This window comes from Python bivittatus, unplaced genomic scaffold (genome assembly GCF_059951505.1).
Source record: "Python bivittatus isolate LINGU-HERP-01145 unplaced genomic scaffold, Pbiv_v1 ctg000840_np1212, whole genome shotgun sequence".
Taxonomy (NCBI): Eukaryota; Metazoa; Chordata; class Lepidosauria; order Squamata; family Pythonidae; genus Python; species Python bivittatus.
The window spans coordinates 13,850,587-13,874,062 of record NW_028277113.1 but is presented as its reverse complement, the minus strand read 5'-3'; the positions used below and the strand labels follow the sequence as shown (position 1 = coordinate 13,874,062).

The 23,476-nt window shown below is 40.7% G+C and overlaps 1 long non-coding RNA gene across 1 annotated transcript; it reads right to left on the bottom strand.

The window, feature by feature from the left end:
- Positions 1 to 2,593: 2,593 nt before the first annotated feature.
- Positions 2,594 to 18,105, bottom strand: LOC103065290 (uncharacterized). Its single transcript, XR_455866.3, has 2 exons — positions 8,120 to 18,105; positions 2,594 to 4,882 (listed from the first exon to the last, which is right to left on the bottom strand). It is a non-coding gene; the product is annotated as an uncharacterized LOC103065290 (long non-coding RNA).
- Between the last annotated feature and the right edge of the window lie 5,371 nt (positions 18,106 to 23,476).

The following is a 23,476-nucleotide window of genomic DNA, read 5'->3' as shown; positions in this document are numbered from 1 at the left end:
TTTTTAATCCAAGAGAACAATTTTTTAACATGGACATACTATTACATTTCAAATCAGTTTAATTACAGTAAACATAATTTTTATCTTGGCCCTGCTCATATCTTTGTCCTGATCTAGCCACTTTTTAAGTGCAGCCTCTAGCATAATTAATTTATGTTCAGGATGGTCTTGAGCCAATAATTAGTTGCATGCCTCTGATGTATGGCTTTGCAGGCTTTTAGCACATCATCTTGCCCAGATAACCTGCCCAGATCTTGCATATCCCAATACTAAATAGGCCCATCTATTCTAGTGAGAAGAGGGAGTTGAGGGTTATGACAGCAAAATTGATTGTATCATTTTAGATACTACCTGGGGATAGCCATTCTTTCAATACACCCATAATTCTTTTTATTTACCCCTCCCCAACTTCTCTTATATTAGAAGGCGTCTTCTTGCTCAAGACAGCTTAATACAAATGAGCCCTCTTTCCTTTTAAGATCCAAATACAAAAGGTGCTTTTACCCAAAAGCCAAGAAAAATAAGGAAATACTGTACAAATATGTGCACAATGAAACTCCGCCCTTAGAAGAATCTTTGAGATTAAGTATACCATTTTCATTTTTAACCATTACTAATAGTCTTCTCTTTCTTATTCCTGCCCTCCTGAAAATGCCACAGTGGAGTGGGTTGTAAGAACTGATCCCACCACCCATTACCAGGAATTGTTTGTGGATAACCACATGCTTTCCTGACTGAAATAAACTGTTGGCCCTTTAATCATCTCTTGTCCAGGAATGAGGATGCACTAGAAAGTTACCATTATTTGTAATAAATTCACAGAACTAACAGATTGCAACAAGAAAGCAGGCACCCCAAAGGTTACTCCTGAGTCCCAAATAGCAATTCTTGCACATCCCACAGCTCCATCCTAATTCCACATAAGATGTTCCATCTCTTTGCCAAATTCTACATTATGTTTCTCTGTCCGCCCCCCCCGCCCCCCCGCAATAGCTATGACTTTCCAAAAGGTTTAGATAAAATATTTCAGTAATTAAGCAACATTAAAACCTTTTGTCATCCAAACAGGATTCAGGGATTTAGCAAGTGAGACTATAGGGGTGAATCTTTTTAAGATCCAGAATTGAACTAAAACTGGGAAATGGCCACAATGACGACACCCATAGCGGAGAGACATTTGGAAGGTTATCTTGCAAATAATATGTTATTATTTCAATATATTCCACTATACTGAAATAATAACAACACCCATGGTCCCCTTTCCTTCACAATTATTGTGTCCAAATCTCAGTTTTTCGCATTTTAACACCTTCCACATGCTTGCTAAGGTGCTTGGACATAACAGGGAGAAAAAGTTCAAAATACTACCATAGATAGCTGAAATGCCAAATATCTAGTAGCGATGGATTCTCTGAAGCGCAGATGGAATTTGATCTGCTCCAGAAACTGAAAGAGTATTTTTAATTTCAAGAACAGCAATAGATCCACTTTGGAGATTAACAACGACAAGGAAGCAATGAAAGACTCTGAAGATCACAAAGTTCTTCAGAAGCCTTTGAACTGTTTTCAAAAATAACCTGCCAGAAATAACCTGAAGGTCATACAAAGACCAGAGCATGGGGTTTCTGGAATTATATGCAAACCAATTAAAAAATCCTCCCCAACTCTGAAATGCCAAGAGGTAAAGGAAGTTATGGGAAGATGTGACATATAGGAAATCTTTCATGAGTCCAAGTGGTGCGTGGTATGTGCTGGATTCATCCTGTGGTGAGAAGCTCCCTACCCTTCTTTTACAAACATCTATGGTGAAAGGCCTATTCTCTCCAGAACAGTCACAATATGATCCATTCATTAACATAATTTGGGCCTGAATGTATATTAACTAAATTAGAAATTGTGCTACTGAATTTAAGGGATCTAGGATTGGAGTTCCTTGCTCAGCTTGGCATCAAGCCTTATCTAAACAAGTGTAAAGAAATCAAAGCAAACTGGCTATGTTTTTCTTCTAAGGGGACAGCAATAAGTCTGACCTGGGTACTGCATTTTTATTAATTCTTCCTTTTGAGTCATAGTAATCGGAAATACTTTCTCCTTAGATATTTGAATTTTCTCAAACAGCAGTACCTGACTTGCAATCCAAAGGAAATCAAGAGACAAATTAACCTATTGTACTCAGACTTTGGCCCCTTCCTTCTTTGATAATGTGATGTGCTTCATGTTTACAATCTTTGAATCTACATCCTGCACCAGCAACACAGAGAGAAAGATCTGAACTTAGCTCATTCTGAAGAAAGAGCTCTCTGCATGTCTGAAATACACTTTAGTTTACCACTTCCAACCTTATAGGACTGAGCCCCAACACTGCAGTCAAGTTAAAGAATAAAGCCTAGAGACAGAAAGAGATGGATAACATTCCTGCTAAAAATACTCTGAATTTCAATTACCTACAGATTCTTAAGCAAAGCAGTGGAATCTCTACAGCACGCGTGTTAGAAGGCTTTCTAATACTTGCTCATCAGATAACTGATATTTTGGGGACAGGAAGATGCAATAGTAGATGAAGCAGTAAATTAAAAAAAAAGAGAGAGAAATGTAGCCTTGATCATATTTATTTATTTAAACCATTGTCAAACTTTTGAAGTGAAGCCTACTCAGTTGGTTTACATAACAGAAAGCTTAACAATAGTAACAGCTATACATAACAAGAGAGTATACCTTGCATTTCAATACAAAAACAATACTATCAGCAATTTTTAAATCTAGTTTATAAATGTAGCCCAGCAATATGTTATTCAATTAAAATGGTGTGAAACCATCGTGGGGAGGGGGGAACAGAATACTTTTTATGCAGTAGATCTTGGGACCGTTTGCACTATGCCAGCTCAGGAAGGCATTCAGGGTCTGAAGGCTGCTGTCCCCGGCTCTTGAAAAGATGGGTCTAATTGTTTAATGTAGTAACAATTCTATGGCACAGTCTCAGATTTGCATTGTGATGGGACACACAGGGAATACCAAGAATGACAGTAAAAAAATACCTCATGAAATCTGATGCCTTTTAATGGCATTTGAAAAAGTGCTACCAGACTTCTGAGTTTTAGCTACCATAGACTAACCTGTCTCTCCTCTTACAGCATCAAGGATGAAGGTATGCGTGAGAAAAAGTGTGCAAGAGAAAAAGAAAAATTTCATCCAGAGAACATAACACTATGCAAAAGGCAATATACATCTAATTTTCATCTAATCCCATACAGATTAGATTATATAGTCCAACTATATAAAAGAATTAAGATTTTAGATCTGGGTTAGAAAAAGATAAATGGACAAATGAAAAATGCATACACTGGTAGGTGTTTCCTGGTTATGGAAAACACGTAAAATTAAACGTCAGAAGTATTTTGCAGTTGATCACTTAGCTGTTTAAACTTGACATTCTGTTCAAACACCTCATTTGTGGACAAAGTGAGTCGAGGAAAACAAATAAAGGCTGAAGTAACTTCAATTTGAAGAAAAAATATTGGCTGATACTGACAAGAATATATATGAATAGGTTATCATATGTAACACTCTCCTATCTATCTTCTGGAGCCCCTGGGCTGGCCACTGCTTTTATTCATATATTTAACTTATTAAATACTTAAACCCTCATCTTATTTGCTGTACCCTCACCTTCCTTCCTCTTCTAGCTTTGCCCATTTCCCTTTGGCTCAACCTACTTTGCACACCACCTACAACTGAGTGTCTACAATCCAAAACAGGTTACCTAACTCTTCCTTAAAAGTATGATGGAGAGCAAAGGACCCCAATCTTTTTGAGTCAGTGGGCAGACCTGGAAGTTTGAGAGCATGTTCAAGGACATTCCCAGAAAAAGTTCCATGATGGGCATTCAGCCCATGATAAAGCACCCCTTTACCAAAAGAGAAACAAAGTGCTTAGCTCTAGTCATTGGCCATTTGATTTTCTAAGAATGCCTCTGAGTCCCACAGGATCACTGAAAGCAGAATGGGGTTGACGTTTTGTGGGGTTGACGTTTTGCCCTGCAACAGGTTGGCTTTCCGTTTTTTTTTTTTTAAATAAAAAGAATCATTCAGGAATATGTCATGGGCTCACTATTACTCTCAAGCACTGTATTAGGGATCCAGAATATGGCAGCCATGGGCCGAAACCTTCATAGCAAGCCCATGATGATATATGTATCTGCAATCTTTTAAGTGTCACTGGACATAAAGCAAAAGGTATGGAAGGATAACAGATGCCAGGGAATTCTTCTATTTATGGCTATGTTGCCCATACAAATATTGACTAAAACTTGCCCTACAATTTGCTTTTACTCTGCAGAGTTTCACTTTAAGGGACATCTTCATTTACAGTGAAATAAACTAACCTTATCTGTCTCTGCACTCTAGTGAATGCTCAAAATTAACATTTCAACCACAAAAATTCTCTTCCACATGGTGGTGCTCCTCTCAGCAACTACAATGTTCAAAGTGCATAAAATGAACGAAAAAGGACAATAAATAAGCAAACAAACCACAGCGGTAAAACAGGGACCGACAGTCCCATATACTCTGAAATGTGGAACAAAGGTACAGCGAGGGGGCAGCTTTGACTGTCATATAATGTGAACTATGTACATTTACTCAGAAATAATACCTATAGGGTACAATAGCACTTACTCCAAAGTTATGTGAGCCTAAGACTGCAATCGTAGCAGTAACAATGGAACAGAAAGAGGAAGTAATTGATCGTTAAGGTACAGTGGCTTACAAAGCCCTACTGGTGACGTCCTCCTGCAGCAATGTTGTGCACTTTACTCAGCAACATGGAGAAAAATATTCTCTTGTCTTCCAGTTCTGCAGTGAAGTTTCCATCTAGGGCCCAGGACCTTCAGGTGACAATAAAATGAAAATAAAAGAGCAGATAAGTGCCACTATTCTCTTTACACTTGAAATACTTACACAAAAGGCATCAATACATCTTCAACAATGCTGTCTTCTACACTGAATTCAGTGAGACTTACTCCCAATTAAGTGGGTTTAGATTTACAACCTAAGCTTCTCTCACACTATTTAGGCCATATATAAATGTCATTTGTTTGGAATTACTTATGAAAAGAATTAAGTTACTTTTAGACATTTACTTTTCACATATGCACTGCAGATCCTTTTAAAGCAAATCTCATTGAAGTGTCATCCATAAGAACACACCTTAACATACTAACTGAAACAATTCTTTGTAAATATGCCCAGAATTGGGCATAATAACCTTTCCTTCTTTCAAATCCCAGCTGCAGCTTATCCATCTATGGGAGAGATTGCCTCTTATCAGTCGAGGGTGGCAGAAGCCTAGTTGATCTGTAACTTGATGTCACAAGTCATGAGACCAGCTTAAAATAATGTTATTTGCTAACATGGGGTATCTAGGGTTCTTTTGTTTGCTCAAGATTTGAAAACTATTGTCACAGGACTTCTCTTTGCTATCAGAGGGAAACTCAGTGAACTTAGTTGTGATTCAGTATCCGACTTAGTGATCAGTTCATCATACATCATGCTCGGCCAGAATGCAATTGATTTGGTTTTAACTCTTTATCCATAAGAGGGTTAGAAGTAACATCACATGCATCATGACACTATTACACGGATGTCACAGTTATGTAACCTGCATCAGTTGCATGGTGATTTATTCAATAATATGACACTTGTGTGATGTCACTCTAACGTCATCATAGTTTCTAACAGCACCTATGTGTTAATACACTGTATGAACCTAGCAAATGTTTGTGAACCATACATTGTGGTTTCATCAACAAACCCTAGTTAAAATAAGCTACAGCATGACACAATATATAAAGCCAGTTTTTACATAGGTAACTAGAATTATGTGTCAATTGCCCTTCCTTGATTACTATATAATCAAAGTCCAAGAAATTGTTTAAGCCATGAATTTTTCTCCCACTGAGAATCTCTTCTTCCTGGAAGGGAAAGCAAGCAAGCACTACCTAGTTTATACAAAGCCTCCAGCAAAATAACCTTCATCTGCTTATATCTAGCTTTAAGGACACTTTAGAATTTATGTGATGATCTGGCCACAAGGTACCTTGTGTGGCAAACGTTAGAATCAAGCCAGAACCTGAGGATGGAAATTCTGGCTTTGGCTCAATTCTAGGCCACATGCTCCCAGCAGAAGGTCTCTACCACCACCTATTAACTTTCTCAGATTTACCCGATTTGAAGAATAAAACCTAACACTCACATTTCAGTTTCTGTAATATGCAAACTGAAGTAGCTGTAGGGTGGTGAATCTTACACACTCAGAGGAGATCCCACGACATCTTTTGTGATACAGTTTCCCTAACACCCCTCCCCACCATTTCATAGGCATGTATAAGTTGAGAAAATATTATAGCCCTTAAGCCCAAACTGAGAAAGTATCTAAGAAACTAGAATTCAGGCAAACTAACCCTACACAGATGCCCAGCCTGAAGACAGAAGGGTGAAAAGGATGGCATGGAGGAGGGCTATTAGCAGTCACTGTCTCCTGGTATGAACAGCAAGATTCAAAGGAAACTTGTCAGCATTTGCCTCCATGACTGGGAACCCTAATGCAGGCAGGGCAGAGAATGAAGGCTGAAGCCCTCTTCAAATCTCATCACTCAGTGCAGCAAATAGAAAAAAGGGAGGACGTGGACCAGCATGGCACTTCATCATTATCCATCTACACCATCAGTGCTTAGGGCTGCAGGCTATATGTGTATGTCTGCTATTAATTAGTGCTGGTCTCTCAATTCAGTCCAGGACTAAGGCATGGGAGGGGAGGAAAAAAAGAGGGAAGATGCAGGCAGTGGGAGAAAATTGATTTGCTCAAGGCAAGCTCCTGTAGGCAACCTAGCATATCCCAGATATTTTTAGACTACCCCCCCAACTTTTGCTATTGGCCATGAAGGGGGTGGAAGTCCAAAACATCTGGAAAGCATCAGGTTGCCTTCTCCTGGTATAGCAGTACAGTATTTTGAAAGGAGGTGAATTAAGGAGGGTTATGCATGCTAGGAAATTAAGATATCCTCCCTGCACAGAAAGGGAAATTTCAGAACAAAATGGAAGAAAAACAGGAAGACTCTTTTCTACCACGGTAATTCTATGTAATTGTAAGACGTGCAGGTCCGAGAGACTACAGCACTAGGAGAGAAAGAAAAAAAAATGCATTCCTGTGTTTTATGCAGCTCTGCTTGTTTCACAGCAATGGCCAGGTTCCGCTGTCCTTACAATGGAAACTACCCTGACAATCAATAGCATGCAGCTGGGATGGCCAGATCCATAAGACAAGGCTCCGATACTTCTATGCAAAAAAAAAAAAAAAAAAGGACATTTGAACAGGTGTAGCTTGTTGTGCAAACAACATCTGCTGAAATTCTCAACCCTGAAAATCACCAGGAGCCCTGACTTCTTGCGTCCGGCCACCTAACTCATGGAAAAAGACAGCCCCCAACAGATCATGATGTCACTGCTCTCCATCTGCCATAAACCAGACTCAGCTATGGTGCCAAAAGCACCAGGCAAGAACCAGAAATAGCCACGTAACAATCAGGTGCAATCTCATCCCCAGACCACACAGAACATACGCACTTCATCTTAACAAGGAATTAAGCGTTTCTTTGTTACTTATTTCTATCTATGGAATAAAGCTATTTTGCACATGTAAGGCACTGGTGCTTTGGGGGGAAAAAAGGCTTGATATTTCCCTTGAAGCTATAATTAAGTACAGTAGGATTATCCTTAACAAGTCTTCCTCTTCTTCATAAAGGTCATCTTATACTGCCAGCACACACTGGAGGTTTAAAAACACATAGCCTTCTCGTTGGAGTCCTGCGCCGCTCAGCGTAGCAGGACCCTTCGGCCTTTCAGCCTCCCGGCAGGCAAAAGTAATGTTCAAAAATCAGCAGGGGAAGCTTTCCCCACCGATCCACTGCCTTGCCGGCGAAGCTGCACCTACTGATCTACCGCCTTTGCAGCGGCTGTTCAAGGGCAGGTGTCCTGTAGAAAGCCGAGGACGACTCCTCCTCCTCCGCTGCAGCACGGAGCCGTCCGTCGCTTGTCCTAGGAGAGAACCGAGCGCGTCTCCCTACCTCGCCAAAGGGCAGCGAGACGCCGTCCCCTCTTGCGTTAAGCAAGGCTGCTGCCGCCGCCGCCGCCGCCTGCGCTCACTAGGCCAAAGAGGAAACGGGATTCCCAGCAGCTGCAGCTCGCGCCGCCTCCCAGCTAAGCTTCGCCGCGCGTCTTGTTCGCGCCCGGCTATTCGAGCGCCGCCGCCGCCCAGCCCGAGGCGGGAGAGCAGGGGAACGGCTCCTGCGGGGAGCTGGTGAGCATCCAGCGCCGCAATCACCATCCAGTTCCGGGCGGCGGAGCCTTTTTGCTAAGGCGCTTCTCTTTCTGCAAAGCGGCGCGCCTGGGCTGTTTCCCCGACGAGGCGGCGGTGGGAAACGAGAGCGCAGAAAAGCAAAGTGGAGGAAGGCAGACGTGGCTGGGGGGAGGCGGAGGGCTGGTGTACACGCCGCCCACGCCCGAAGCGGGAATTGAAGGCAGAACCGGTGGCCCCAGCGTGGCAGACCAGACTGCGAACGTAACCTTTGCAAATTAAGGATTACCTTTGCAGCCTGGCCTAAAACGGATTTAATTCGGGATTCAGGGAAACTGGCGTATTTACGGGATGCAAGCCTCGCTTCTTTCGAGGGGGGTTGCTGCCCAGGATGTGGTTTTTATGGGTTACTGCTTTGCAGCTTGACCCCTCCGCCCGTATTCTTCTTCACACACGAAACGCGCGCGAGTTCGCACCTAGCTAGCTTTCTAAGGCGTGCTGACTCTTGAGAAGCGCCTCTCAGCATAAGGGGTTTCAGCCTCGCTCTATCCAGAGTCATTCTGGGAAGGAAACTCCCCGTCGCTTCTAATGGGACGTGCTATAACTTTACTTCCCAAGTGGTTACAGGATTGCAGAACGCTCCTAGTTGTGCAAATGACAGAACCACCAGCCCTGGCTTTCCCCATCACGAAAAGCCCGCCCCCTCCCGCTCCCCCGGCCGCACCGGGATGTTGGATCTTCTAAACAGCTGCATGACAGGCAGAAATTAAACTGCTGCTGTTCACCTCCCCACCCTAATTAGTGCAGTTCCATGTTGGGAAATGTTCAGCTGTTGAAATTCTGTCATACAGCTGTTAGTGGCTCAGGAACCCTGCCAGATAATAAAATAAACCCCACTTGTTTGCAAGCTCTGGCTCAACTGTTTTTGTAGCATCTTAGCCAGAGTTGAGCCTGAATTCAGTGCCGGGGCATTATCAATTATGAATGAAATAATGGTTTTGAGAGTCCTTGTGTGCATATGCTAAACACGTTTCTCGGGGCGTTATCAAATCCAACACATGCTAGCTAGATGAACAGTCAGGTTTTATAGCCTAGAGGACGAGACTTCCAGGCATCTTTCGGTTTCAAAATAAAGTAACATCATAGCTGCAGTTTTGCTTTCCTTTTGTGGTAGGCTCTCCCTCACAGAGAATCATCAGCCTCAGCCAGGATGATCTTTTCATTTTAGTGTACTGGGGGCACTTTATAAGAAAAGTCCAAAGGAAAGACATAGTTTTTGGGCAGATGTTGCTGAATTGTTGTAAGATGATTGCTGATCTGCCCTTTTATTGTGTGGTAGGGAAGAGTAACATTTTAGAGATTGGGGCTGCCTGCAACTCAGCCAGCCCTTTCTTTATGTTCAATAGTTATATCTTGCCCCAATTCCAGCAGAGTCTGTGTGGGTAATACCAAGATAAAATGCAATACAAAGATGCAAGGAAAAAGTGAACGACATAACAAGGCACTGAGAAACAACTACGGGCCAAAAGCTCACTTGGACAAGATGGTTTTAACTTGTTTGCAAAGGGAGGGAGGGCATTTCAGAGAGTAGGGAGCCACCACTAAGAAGGCCTGTCATGTGGTCCATGTTACCTGAACCTGCCAAAGAGGCCTCAACAGGCCCTCCCTAGATGTCCAGACTTGTCAGGCCAATGTTATCCTGGTAAAGTGTTGTCTGATTTATCCCACTGCAGTGCCTTAGATGGCCTCTCAAGGATATTTTTTTCTCCAAAATGGAATACTCAGTTATGGGACACTAACTGCTTATATGGTTACCTTTTCCCCCTTCATTATTATAGTGCAGGGAGGGTGAAACTTGGCATTTAACATTTTTGAAGGCCTGAAGACTACAAAGTGGATGGGGTACTTCCTATATGTGGACAGGCCCAGATTTTTTTGGGGGGGAGAGTTTGGTGGGTTATTTATTTACTTATTTGAACTTTTATTCAGAGAGTTACACTACAGGTTTTATGCATTTCTTGCTAGACTGAACACCACGAAGGAGCTACTAAGAGTCCCCCCTCACTTGTGAGGTACATGGGGTGTGGGCTAGATAGCAGGCCTTCTCAGTGGTGATCCCACCACCACGGAATACCCTCCCTCGGAAATACATGAACTATGTATGTGAAATCCTTGCATTTCACAAGGCTGTGAAGAGCTTCCTATCCCAGTACTGTATGCCTTTAACCTGGATTGATAGTGGGCCACTACTGATTGTATAACAATCATTATTATTATGTTGTTGTTGTTGTTCAATATAGTGTTTTTACTGTATATTGCCCAGAATCTCAGTTGATTGGGGCAATTCATAAATACTATAACTAATAAGTCAGGAAATTGCAGATTTGAGCTTGGGCGCTACATCTGTCTCTAGGGCCTGTTCCTACTCTAGAGTAAAGATGCAGTAGCCTAATTTAGATAAAATCAGTATGTGATGATGAAGAACTTAAATCTTCTTGCCTCTTCTTTTGCAAACATTTGTGTGTGTGCACCTGCGCTCATACACACAATGTGCCCAGAGGTATAGAAACTTTAAAAATATTTGGGACTTTTGAAACAGAAAGAGCGTATACAGGAATGCATCCAAGTTAGAGGATCTAAGCTGTATATTGTGGACATCAGTGCAAAAACACACTGCTTAACTTGGAGAAAAGGAATACAGATCTTCCATTGCACCCGTCCAACTTTTCCATCTCCCCCATCTTCTGTGGGGTGCAACAGTTTTTGCATTTGTATCTGTGTCGTAGGATCTATACTATTCCCTGACACCTCAGACCTGCTCATATAATTTGCCCTCGTGAGTGATACCACATGTTCTGAAGTGAATTGTAGCTGGAGAAGGAACTGCAAAGAAAGCAGTTCCATGGCTGAGAAGCAGAAGGCTTACGTACACACACCACCACAGATCTCCTAATCTGAAAGGACGCTCCTACAGCTTGGACTGGCTGCTCCCTGAGAGAGGAGGAGGAAAAGGGAGGGAACAAGAAAGTGGGTCAGGAATGTAACTAGACTCTATCCACCTCCCCACTTGATTTCAGAGACAGGCGGCGGCCCTGCCTTTGCGATGGAAAGCAGGCCTTATGCTGTTGATGTTCCTCACGAACCAGGCTGGCTGATGGTTACTAAGGGATACTGAAGGATGCGTTTCCCTGTGTCTCGTGGGGGGAGGGGGGATGGCAAATTTTTTGGATGCAATCAATGACCTTAGGTGAGTTTTTCTAAATGGAGGAGAGGTAATCTGCAACAGGCCTTAAGGAGGATGGAAACAGCAGTCATGCAAACCGCAGTGTTTTGTCCAGGAGGCCGTAAGCCTCAGCATGTGGATGGTCCTCACAGTTTTTAATTCTTTCCCCTGCACTTTTCTGTTCTTGATGGGCAAATCTGAAAATAGTTTGCCTTAAAAGAAATGCTATTTTCTGCACTGGGTACATGAGCCCTCAGAGTTGGCTAACCAGACAACTTTCCATTGGGGCCTTGAACATTTTTTTTAAAAAAGCTTGTTAGCAGCCAGACAATGGCTTCTAGCTTGTGCTTAGCATTCATCCTTACAGTTTCAGCATGCCCCTGGTCTGCCATCACAGAGTGTTTTATAGCCTAGCAGTTTATACTCTTGTATTTTATCTTATATATGTCTTTATATAACCTTTATGTCCTCCTACGCCTCTCTATACCTTCTGTACTCCTATGCCTTCTTTTATTGAGTGTATTCCTTTCCCAGGCCTTATGCCGGTCTTTGACCATAATACAGATTTCATTGGGTTAGCAGGGGCATCTATGGGAGGGGCGGTGGGTCAACAGTGTTAAAACCACAGTAACCGAAGCCTTGCCCTTTTATATGAGTGTCATGCACTTTCAAAGGGGTGGGTCTTTGGTTGCCTGATCATGCCTGCTGTCTTCATGCTGTTGACCCCCACCCCTGAGAATGCCTGTTCATGGAAAAATAAGCCAAACAAAATGCATAATCTGTGTTATTTTGCACAAGGTAGCTTTTGGGGTTTTTTGATGCTGCACTAAACCATAATGTGGTTTAATTTTAAAAATCCGAAGAACAAGAGCTTTATTGCCTAAAATTACACTGCAACTCCATTACTTTTATGTCCAATTCATACTATACATAGGTATAAAGAATACATAATCTATGGATAACATCCGCTGGTTTCCCACATGGTTTGTTTAACCATGGTTTACTAAAATAGATCCCAACTGTCTGGGTTTGTAAAACACATTAAGCTGTACATGTTTTCTGGACTATATGTTGTTGAAGTTTATGGACAAATTTTTCAGATGCCAAACTCAACAGATTTTTTTTTTTATTACATTGTTACATCAGAACCCAATCCTTATATTTTTAGGAAAGTGCTAAAGATGAAGTAAATGAACTGCAACATCTCTGCAACATCACAAAAATGTGATAATTGGATTTCACATTTTCTTAAATGTGAGTTAAGATTATGGGTAATGCTAATCTGTTTGACAAGTTCAACTGGATTCTTCCAGGCTAGAGAGAGGGAACCTTTTTGCAGCCAGGGGGTTACTCTTTTTAAATTGATGTTTTTGGTGCCTGAGGGCCACAAGGAGAATGGCAGTAAAATGGTAACATCGCTGGAGGGTACATTTTGGGAAGATTTGAGATTTTTAAAATGTTAATAAATGCATTAAGCACGCCTCTGGATTTATCCATTTTATGTGATTCCCTCCCCTCATCAGCATAAAATGATTATGTCATGGTTTGCTATACGTTTCCAAGGTCCAGATTTCATGGGTTGCCAAAAGTTGGCTTCAAGCCAAAAAGTTCTATTTTGGTCTCATCTGTCCGCTATTAGTTCCTTAGACATTACCCTGGGCTTCTTGGAGACCTCCCAGAGTTTTATGCCTGTTGCTCTTGGTGTGATCTTGATTGGTGACAACGGTGTTGAATCGCCTCCATTTGTACACAATCTGCTTAACAGTGGCTTGGTGGGGTCCAAATTCTTTGGAAATAGTTTTGTAGCCTTTTGCAGCTTGCTGAGCATCAATAACTCTTTTTCGCAGTCTCAGAAATCTTTCTTTGAGCCATGAAACACTTCTATATACCTGTGCTGTGAAGATCAGACTTTGATAGCGAATACCCAAAATTCTGTTCTTTAAATAAGGCAGGACCTCCCACACTCACACTTATTATCAACCCATTGATTGAAACATCTGACTCTAATTTCCCCTTCAAATGAACTGATAAACCTAGAGGTTTGTGCCACACACAAATATGTCACTGTGGATCATTTTCCCCAATGAATAAATGAACAAGTATAATGGTTTTGACTCATTCGTTTAATAAGGTTCTCTTTATCTAGTTTTAGGACTTGTGTGGAGAATAGATCACATTTTATGTTATATTTATGCAGAAATACTGAAAGTTCAAAAGGGTTCACAAACTTTTAAGCATCACTGTATGCTAAATCCCATTTGCTCTAATCATAAACATTTTGATTCTTTTCAGTGAAATTATTTTTCCTAGCAAAGGGCTCACTATGTTTCTTAGCTGCTACCAGCAGTATTTAAAGAACTGTATTTCAGAATTATGTTTTATAGATTTTATAGTTTGGCCAGCATCATTCATATCTAACTATGCGTATTAAACAATGTGCGTAATTTCAGCCCATTAATAAAGTCTGAATGGCCCTTATCTCATGCTTACAACAGCTTATTATTGTGGATATTTACTTGAAAGTAATTCTGATATGTTACTTGGTTCTTATTCCCAGGCATGCATGCTGAAGAGAGCAGGTTGAATTGTACAAACAATTTGAAACCCACTTGCATACTGAGTATATTCCCCCCTGACAATCTGTTACCATTTAATTTTGCCACCTGGTTTCCACTATCAAATTATTAGCTGATTTCAAAAAAGTCAAGCAAGTTTCGTTTTGGAATCAGGCAGGCAGGCTGTTCGTATTTAAAAAGGATTGACGCTGTCTGCCTGATTCAGACAGGCTCTCAGAGGTGCTCACAGATATAGATAGAGATCACACCCAACACCTGCACAACAGGTTTAAAGGCAGGCACTAGAAGGATGTGACAGTGGTCCAGATAACAGCATGTGAACTACTGTACAGTAAGGAGTTTCTGATCACATTAGAAATGGACAGATCATTGTTCCCAAGCTTAAATGAAGACGTGTCATTCTTTTGAATCTGAACTTCGTAAATAGAACATGGAAGGAAAGGATTATTTTGCCTCTCTGTTTTTCAGAATTACTTAAACGAACTCCTGCTTATCAGTCCTGAAAAGATGTGTTGAAACCAGTCAGACTACTTTTTCATAACACCCATCTGCTAGAGGGCTTTAAGAAGGGAGTTTTGTAACAACACTGGTTGTGAAGTTCTGAGACCTGAAAATTTCATACGCAAATTATGTTCACCAACCATGATTCCTTAAAGATGTTATTATTTCTGACCTCTTTTAAAATAGGAATTGATGTTTTCAATTCTTCTCTCAAAAAGGCATTTGATTTGAGTAAGTAAAAACTGGACAGAAATCACGTTTGAAGCTAATTTTTCTCATGAAAATGATACTTGTGTTTTTAAGATCCAATGTGAAATAATATTGAAACAACTATTTCAATTACAATAGTAAATGAAGTCTCTAACTTACTAAATTTTAGACGCAGCACTAATGATGGCTACAAACAATTTGCTATCAGGAATATGTCTGAATTGGTTTGCTCTCTCCTCCCCTTCACCTCTATGTCCTCTATTCCTCACTTCCTAGTTTAGTCAAACCACTGTTTCCCAATACATTTTGGTTGGCTGAGTTATGGATGATCTGGAGGCAAATATTAGCGTCTGAAAACCCAGTGCTTGGTGTATGGGAACAGACAACTTGCCACCCTGCTGCTTATCTACAGATATGAGTCTGGCTTGGCTTGTGAGCACATCTATCCCCTTTCTTCTTCCACTTGGAGCAGTGATGCAAACTACTGCACTCTTTGGATCCGCCTCTCAATTGGGGTATATCAGCCTAAGGATAATAGGTAAAATTCCCCAAACCAGATTTCTAGGCTCTCTGAACAGTATTTTTAGTGCTACCTTCCATGCCCATATGCAGGCAGCTTCAGTACAGTTGGGATCCTATAAACCAACTGGGAATCTTGCAAATGGCCAGGCTGGCTGGCCATTATGACATTTCTACCTCCAATACTTCAGAAAGGTGTTAGGCTGGAAAAGGCTGTCCTGCCTTGGTGATGACCGCTCTGCCCATATTGTAATACAATGCCACTGAAAGAGTGGTTCTGATCAGCTTCAGAGCTGTCTAAGAAAATGCATGAACCTTCTTTTCATGAAATGGGAAGCTTATGATGGACAGAGAGATGTGGCTTATTAGAAGGGGATGGCACTTTGATTAATGAAGTTGGTGGATCATTAACCTTGGCCAGACATAATGTTTTAAGCAAATGAGATTTTACACTCCACACAGACCACATTGCAGCACATGGGAAGAGAAAAGCAGTACAAATGTGATGATTCAAGAACATATGCTAGCACCGGCACCACCACCAGCACCAGCAGTAATATATGCCAAAACAGAGCTCAGGAACTGCCCTTATGCCTCAGGCCAATAGATAATCACTAGAAGCGATTGATGGCTCTCTCTCTTCCTTCTTCCATCTGAGCTTTTGAGCAGCAGGGTGGTTAAGCCTAAACCTGTCATTTGGGGTTAAAAATAAGAAACCCAGTATATGCTGACCCAAACTCAGGAAAAAAAAAAGTGAATCCCAATAAAGAATGCCTGCCTCCCTGGGTAATGGGAAGGCAAGCCAATGCTTTAGATGGTCTTCTAATCCACCAGATTAACTGATTTTACTGTATGTCAACTTTATCCATACTGGTAACCTCTTGGTATGGTTGACTTTGGTTATGGTGGCTCCATAACAAGAGAGACCACCAGGTTGGGGAAAGCCAGTATATGAATAGCAAAATCTATTTCCAAAAATAAAATAGGTGGTAGTCCTGGAGCAACCATATGATTATGTTCACAACCATCATTTATATATGCCTTACTTAATGCTGGTTTAACCATGCAGCATGAAGAAATAACAAGCTTGGCAGCCCCAGAAGGAAAGTAATTCAAAGCCAAAGATGCTTTATTTATTATCCATATTTCCAGTCCTTTTTCGTCTATGAATTGCTTTAATCACACTTTGGGAATCAGACAGTGTCAAGCCTACTGGCATTATGCCAAATCCCAAATATGTATCAATTAGTAAGGAATGAGGGTGCATCCCAAATGAAAGCTTGGGTTATGTCAAATCCTATATCCAGGGGATAGCAACCTAGTGCCTCCTGGCACCAGTGTGTGTCCATGTTGATTAATTTAAATACCTTGGAATAGTTATTCGTAGAATGGTTTGATGGCAGAGGGTACTATTTCCAGTATTCTCCTAGTGAGCTATGGAGAAGAAGAAATATTAAAATGGATATTACCCCATGGTAGGCAGGTAGAGAGATAATCCTGGAATTCAAGTGATTTATCTCAAGAACCATTATGGGCACAATGAAAAAGTTATTGTCTTGCTCCATTAATATCTTGGGAAGGATTTGGTTCTTCTACTAGCTATAAGTCAGTTGTTTTTCCCACTTTACAAGCTATAAGATACATATAAAAAACATGCAAAGAAATTCAAATTTGATCCAGACTTTCATGAGAAGTTGACATGGGACAATCCCACCCTGAAAACTGCTGGTAAATCCTTTTTTTATAGTTCATAAGCAAAAAACAAAACTAAACGAAAATAGTAATTTGGCCCAATTTATTGCTAAGCAGTCTTTAAAAACATTTGAAGTTTTATAAAAACAATTCCAGTTGCTGGTTGAATGGCATGATGTTTGAGCATGATGCATCAGCAGCATCTTGAGCTTTTTTTTTTTTTTTTGAGTTTACTGGGCACTCCAGAAGATGTCTAGTAACGTTTGGGTTTCAATCTCTGTATTTTGGAAGAGTAATATGTGAGAAGGGATGCTGACTCATATATTTTGGGGTTGTTCTAAATTTTGGTTTAATCCCCATAAGGTTGTAACTAAGGTTTGGGAGAAAGAAAGGAAGACCAAAGATGTGAATGTGATACTAAATTATATACCCCCAAATTTGGAACCATTAAAGCATGAAGAACTTTGGGTTTACTGGGCATGGGCAGTAGCTAAGAAGATTGTTCTACTCTGATGGAAAGAATAGTGTGCCTGATTTAAAATCCTGGATGGAAATATGTGTACACTCTCAATATCTGAACTGAACTTCTACTGATGCTTACAAAGTCTGTTCAAATATGATTGTGCTGTAAAGATTTAATGTTTTGTTTTAAGATGGCAAGTTCCATTGTATATATTTTTGTTTTAACATGTCCTTTCCTTTCCTGGGGTGGGTATTTAATTCTGCTGGTTTTTTTTTTTTAATTTTGTATTTGGCTCTTAACTCTCTTTTCCTTTTGTTATAGATAAAAAGCAATAAAAAAGACATCATCTTAGCCTCTACCAGTTCCCATCCCTGCCTGTCTTTATTATTTTTTTCTGGAGCTTTTTAGTTAGGAAGAAAGAAAGCTGGCATGCTACAAAAGGAAGTGCCAGCTTCAAGTACCTTAAGAAAAAATCTTACAAAGTTAAAAAAAACATGGGTGGCTGCAGCTCACTGTTCTGATCGAAGTGGGCCTGCTTGTCCAGAAAAAAGGATAAAGGCAGTGTTGTCCAAACTTGGCCACTTTAAGATGAGTGGACTTCAACTCCCAGAATTCCCCAGCCAGCATGGCTGGATGGGGAATTCTGGGAGTTGAAGTCCACTCATCTTAAAATGGCCAAGTTTGGACAACACTGGATAAAGGTAACACGGAATGGTAGGGAGTACCTTAGGCGACCGGAGAAGTGGCCATTCAGCAAGAAGGGTGTTTTGGGACAAGCTATGTCTACTTTGGCAACCATTTTGTGAGAGTTTCAGAATAGATTCAAAGTTTTAAATGTGTGACATGTCACAGCAACGGGGCATTAGCCCGTGTTACATATGACATTCTCTTATATGTAGGGATAGATGTAGAAATGGAGTTGCGAAAGCCAAGTTGTGGATCACCTCAGATTATTTCCGTAACCCAGCAGGAAGTATCCAGAGTGACTGGCATGATATTTGATCTAATACTAATACTTCATTTGGATGCAAGATACTGTAATCCACATGGGCCACAGTCACAGGAAACCTGAAATATGTAATTTAAGAAGTATGGGGCTTATTTTCAGACATCACATCTGCTTTTTTGATTTTGGCAGAATCCAAATCCTTGATACCATGGTGCAACTGCCTGGACTAGTCTCTTCAGCTTTCTTGGCAAGGTTTTGGAAGTGGTTAGCCATTGCCTCCTTCCTAGGGCTGAGAGAGAGTGACTGGCACAAGGTCACCCAGCTGGCTTTGTGCCAAAGGCCGGACTAGAACTCACGGTCTCCGTGGTTTCTAGCCCAGTGCCTTAACCACTACACCAAGCTGGCTTTCAACCAAAGAGAGAACAAGAGTGTGAAGGGGGGGGGGGAACTTGCCAGAGATGGCAGACAGAATGGACAATGCCCAGCGAAATCCAGAAAAATGCCACAAACTGATAAAAAGTAACTGTAAGAAGGAATAAAAACATTTGCCTGGCCCTTTGTTACCATGAAAGTAATTGTAATTATGAATAATACAACTTGAACATATGCCATGGCAAAACAAATATTTAGATTCCCAATTGGTTAATTCATAAAAATTACGTGGAATACGGCCACAGCCATGATTGATTATTTTTACATTCTGAAGACCTATTTGTACAGTATCATTTTGCACACACCACCACGTAGTTGGCTGGTTTATCTGAGGGTTTTCTTCTTTGCTGTTAGTGATATATAGAACATTTTTCAGAGACAGCATCTTGCTCTATTTAGCAACCATTTTTAAATCACGCAGTTGCATGTGTATTTGTATTTAAAGAAGTTATAGTGTGTCATATTACATTGTGCATATAAACATGCTTTGTTTTGTATTGTTCTCTACATCCAATTTAAGACTGAGAAAGGATCCATTTGAGGAACTCTTAAATATTACCATTGTATACTGATGCTCTTAACCCACAGTGTATGATTTGGGCAAAGATCCTGGGTTAATTACTGTGCTAAAACAAGGGATGTTGAAATCCCAGAACCCCAGTGAGCGTGACCAGTGGTAGGAGTAGTAGTTCACCAGACAGATGTTCCCCTCTCCAATAAGAAACAAGCAGGAATAGGCTAGCAAAGAAGGCCTCTTTAGCACTCACAGATTTTACTGTCATAGCAAGATTCCAAGGGGTAGAAGGACTCGATAGGTGATAAAAATGCCTAATCCAGTCTAAACATCTGGCTGACTGTGCAACCAACCATAATAATGATAGTAATAATTTATTAAACTTTTATGCCACCCAGTTCTCAACTACTCTGGACAGCTCACAACAATCAAACAAATAAATTACAATAAAATCAATAAAACATAAAAAATAAAGTTAAAAGATGGCAAGCATGATGAAGTAATGGGTCTTATACTCCCTTGCCAAAGGCTTGGGTGAAAAGCCAGGTCTTCATGGCTCTTCTAAACAACAGCAGAGTGGGGGCCATCTGAATCTTGGGGGGAACCTCGTTCCAGAGGGCAGGCACTGGTACAGAGAAGGTCCATTTCTGGGGTCCCAATAGATGTTTAATTGAAGGAACATGGAGTGTGCCAACCCTGCAGGATTGAATTGGCCAGGCAGATGTTATGGGAGACAGGTGATCAGGCCCTGTGCCATGTAAACATCAACTTAGCTCTGATACACAGAAGAAGATGAAGAAAACTCAAGATTACCCTGCCTTAATTTTCTTTACTGTAAGAGAGGAGAGAGAGTACTGTATCTGTCAGCTTCAAGATTCTGCTATTACACCCTATAGTAACAGAGTTCTAGTAGTTCATATGGTGTCTGTTTCCTGACCTGATCTACCTTGAGGGGCTAACATATGGTGGAAGAACGAGAATAGAGATAAATTACTAACAAACAAGAAGGTTATATGAAAACTGTGTATGTTCTGTTACTAACTGGAACATCAAGTCTAGATCATGGACCATGTTGGCAGAGAATGATGGCAGTTGTATTCCATTACTTCTGAATGACATGAGATTGGAAGAGACTGCTCTGAACATAATGATGCATGAATGTTTCCCGCAGCAAGCAAATCAAGGGGAGATACAATGTGCATGTGCATATGTATTTCTAAAACATTTTGCAAATATCGGAGAACTATAGCTAAATCAGTGTTCCCTGCTGTTTGATTACAGATCCTTAAAAGCACATCAAGGGAATAATATTCAGGCTTAATTATGATATATTCCACTTGAAAGTTTGGCAACTGGTATGGCTGAAGAGGCAAAAGGACTTCTATTGAGATTATTCTATTTTTTATTTCAATATTCTGCTTTATTTTGCATCTCAACTGCCTTCAAGTCCCCATTCTTTTGTATTTTAATCTCAATAATCCAACAGAAAGTCAGCTTGCCAGCAGCACACAAAAGACCCAAAGAAAAACTCTCAGCTCTTCTGCAATTTCCTCTATGATTTTGGTCATGGGCCAAGTGAAAATGCACCACCTGTCACTGGTGATCCCTGGCCTTGCTTCATACTTGGTGGGATCACTGGTGAATTTCAAGTAGTATTTCAAGGCAAACTGAAATGTAAAGTTTCCAGCTGAAATGGATACAAAAATGATGGATGTGGATAGCCAAGAAAACTGCCAGCTCTACAATCAGATTCCTACCGTCTCTGGGCAGATAAAAAATAGATCCTTATGCCAATGAACAGATGTAGGCAATATATGTAAAGTCCTGATAGGTCTTTACAAGTTTAGGAAACCAGCCATACAACACCCATTGCACACCCTGGTGGGTTCATACTAAGCCATGAACTATGGTTTGCAAATTGCAATGACTAGGTTCGCACATTGCACTGAGCCATAAAGAAGCAAGGTACAGTCTCGCTGTGATCCCATTACATTCCTATACTGAACATGGTTTGCTTAACCTTATTGTTTGGGTTCATATCGTCCACTGACTGCATTTACCAACAGGATTGGTAGCTTCTATGTTTTGGAATACCTTCCCTCAGAGGTACATATAACTCCAGCCCTGCTAATGCTTCAGAAACAGGTAAAAGCAGTGTTAGTTCAACAAGCTTTTGGTCCCAGATGATCCGAATTAGGGCATCTCTCATAGGCAAATAAGAATGTTACTGCTTTGTTCATTCTGTAATTCTTTTTGTATGTGTGTTATATACTGCCCAGAATCCTTCAGGACTGGGGCAGTTCATAAATACTGTAAACAAACAAATAAATGTGACTGTTATCCATTGGGTAGACCCTGTCATTGGTAGTTGTGAAAACAGGAAGCCTGATTTCTGGAGGTTGTATTTGCACAACATGCAAACCCACGGCTAACTCACCCACGTTTTATTGACTTTATCTAGCGATCTAGATATGGCAACATACTGAACCCTAACTAATCATGCTACCTGAGGGTTGCATCACTCCACACCTCTCTGTTCCTAGCTTAAATCCACACAGTTTGGGATTCATTAAAACAGTGTGCCTGAAAACAGCAAAGCAGGGATTACAGGTATCTGATACAAGTCGGTGACATCATATGCATCTTTGTACAAATTATAATTATGTAATTTGCATCTGTTGTGTTTTATAACTGATTCAAATTACGTTATCTCTGTCATTTGTGGAACGGCATCATGATGCATATGAGATTGCTTGCCCCTTTCTCCTCCTCTGGATGGCCCCGACATGAATGGTGATCAGCAAGCCTCCTAATTGTATTGAATGTCCAATACTGCATAAAGAGGAGACATACACATTATTTGTTATATCTTTCGCCTTTATTTCTTCAATTACAGCTCTACGAGGCAGTATCCTATACAAATACTATCCAGATTCAGACTTGTTTACTGTTAACCAAGTGCACTTAAGTCATGCTGTAAAACAGTCCTAAAACAATATTCTTGAACTGGTGGGCACATCTGAAATGGGGAGAAATGCGGGGGAGGGGAGCCGCCTGATTACCCCAAATCACTTTCCCCACATTTTCTTTTACAAAATAAGCAGCTTAAGAGCTCTGTTATGTGCATTTACCCATAACCGCCGGTCCTTCCAGGTGAGCAATTGCAAGAATTGCAGTTGCATTGCAAGAACAGGAAGGATAAGACAAGGGTGGTGAGAGAAACACACATATGCAGCATAAAACAATAAGTATGCTGTATGGCAATATCTAAGGTAGCCATCGTGTTTAACAGACACTTCCTGTTTCCTGACTTCCTCTTAAGTTCTCCCGGGAGGCCCATGGATGCAGTTTGGTTGGCCAATCAGACATAGGGAACTATTTCTGTGGATCTCTCTGCTCTATGCTTATTCTAGAAAATAGACTCTGTTGTCAGTTGCTGTCTACGATAACACACTCAGCTATTTGTTTGGGCTGTATAGTTTTGGGCTATAAAAAAAAAGTATCTTCTCTTAGCTCTTGACATCTGTGGCTGATCGCTTTTTAATCATTTTTACATTTTTAATGTGTTTGGATTGTGTGGTGTTTGATGAAGATGAAGACATAAATATGGAACACAAGATTGTATGTGTCCTGTAAACCATTGAAATCTATATCATCTCAAACATCACCTATAGATCCACTCTGGACGTCTGTTGGTAGAGAGGGTAAAAACAACAATGCAAAAATCAATTCCAAACATATCAAAAATGGGTTGTTTTGTGGCTATGTAGCTTTTTAAAGTGAGAAGAGCAGACTGAATACTAGATTGTTAGAATATTAGATTGTTTCGCAATGTCATGAAGTTACGGTTTTGGAAGAAGCAATTACATATATGAATTTGATTTTGAAACAAAGATTAATATTTTCAGAGGCACACGTTTTTGAACTATATACCTACTCCATGGAAATTGGCAGCTGGGCAATGGAAGTGGATTCTCCATGCCCTTATTAATGCTAAGAGGTTAGTCTTTGAACATTGGAAAGACAATACGGACTCAATTGCCTAGTA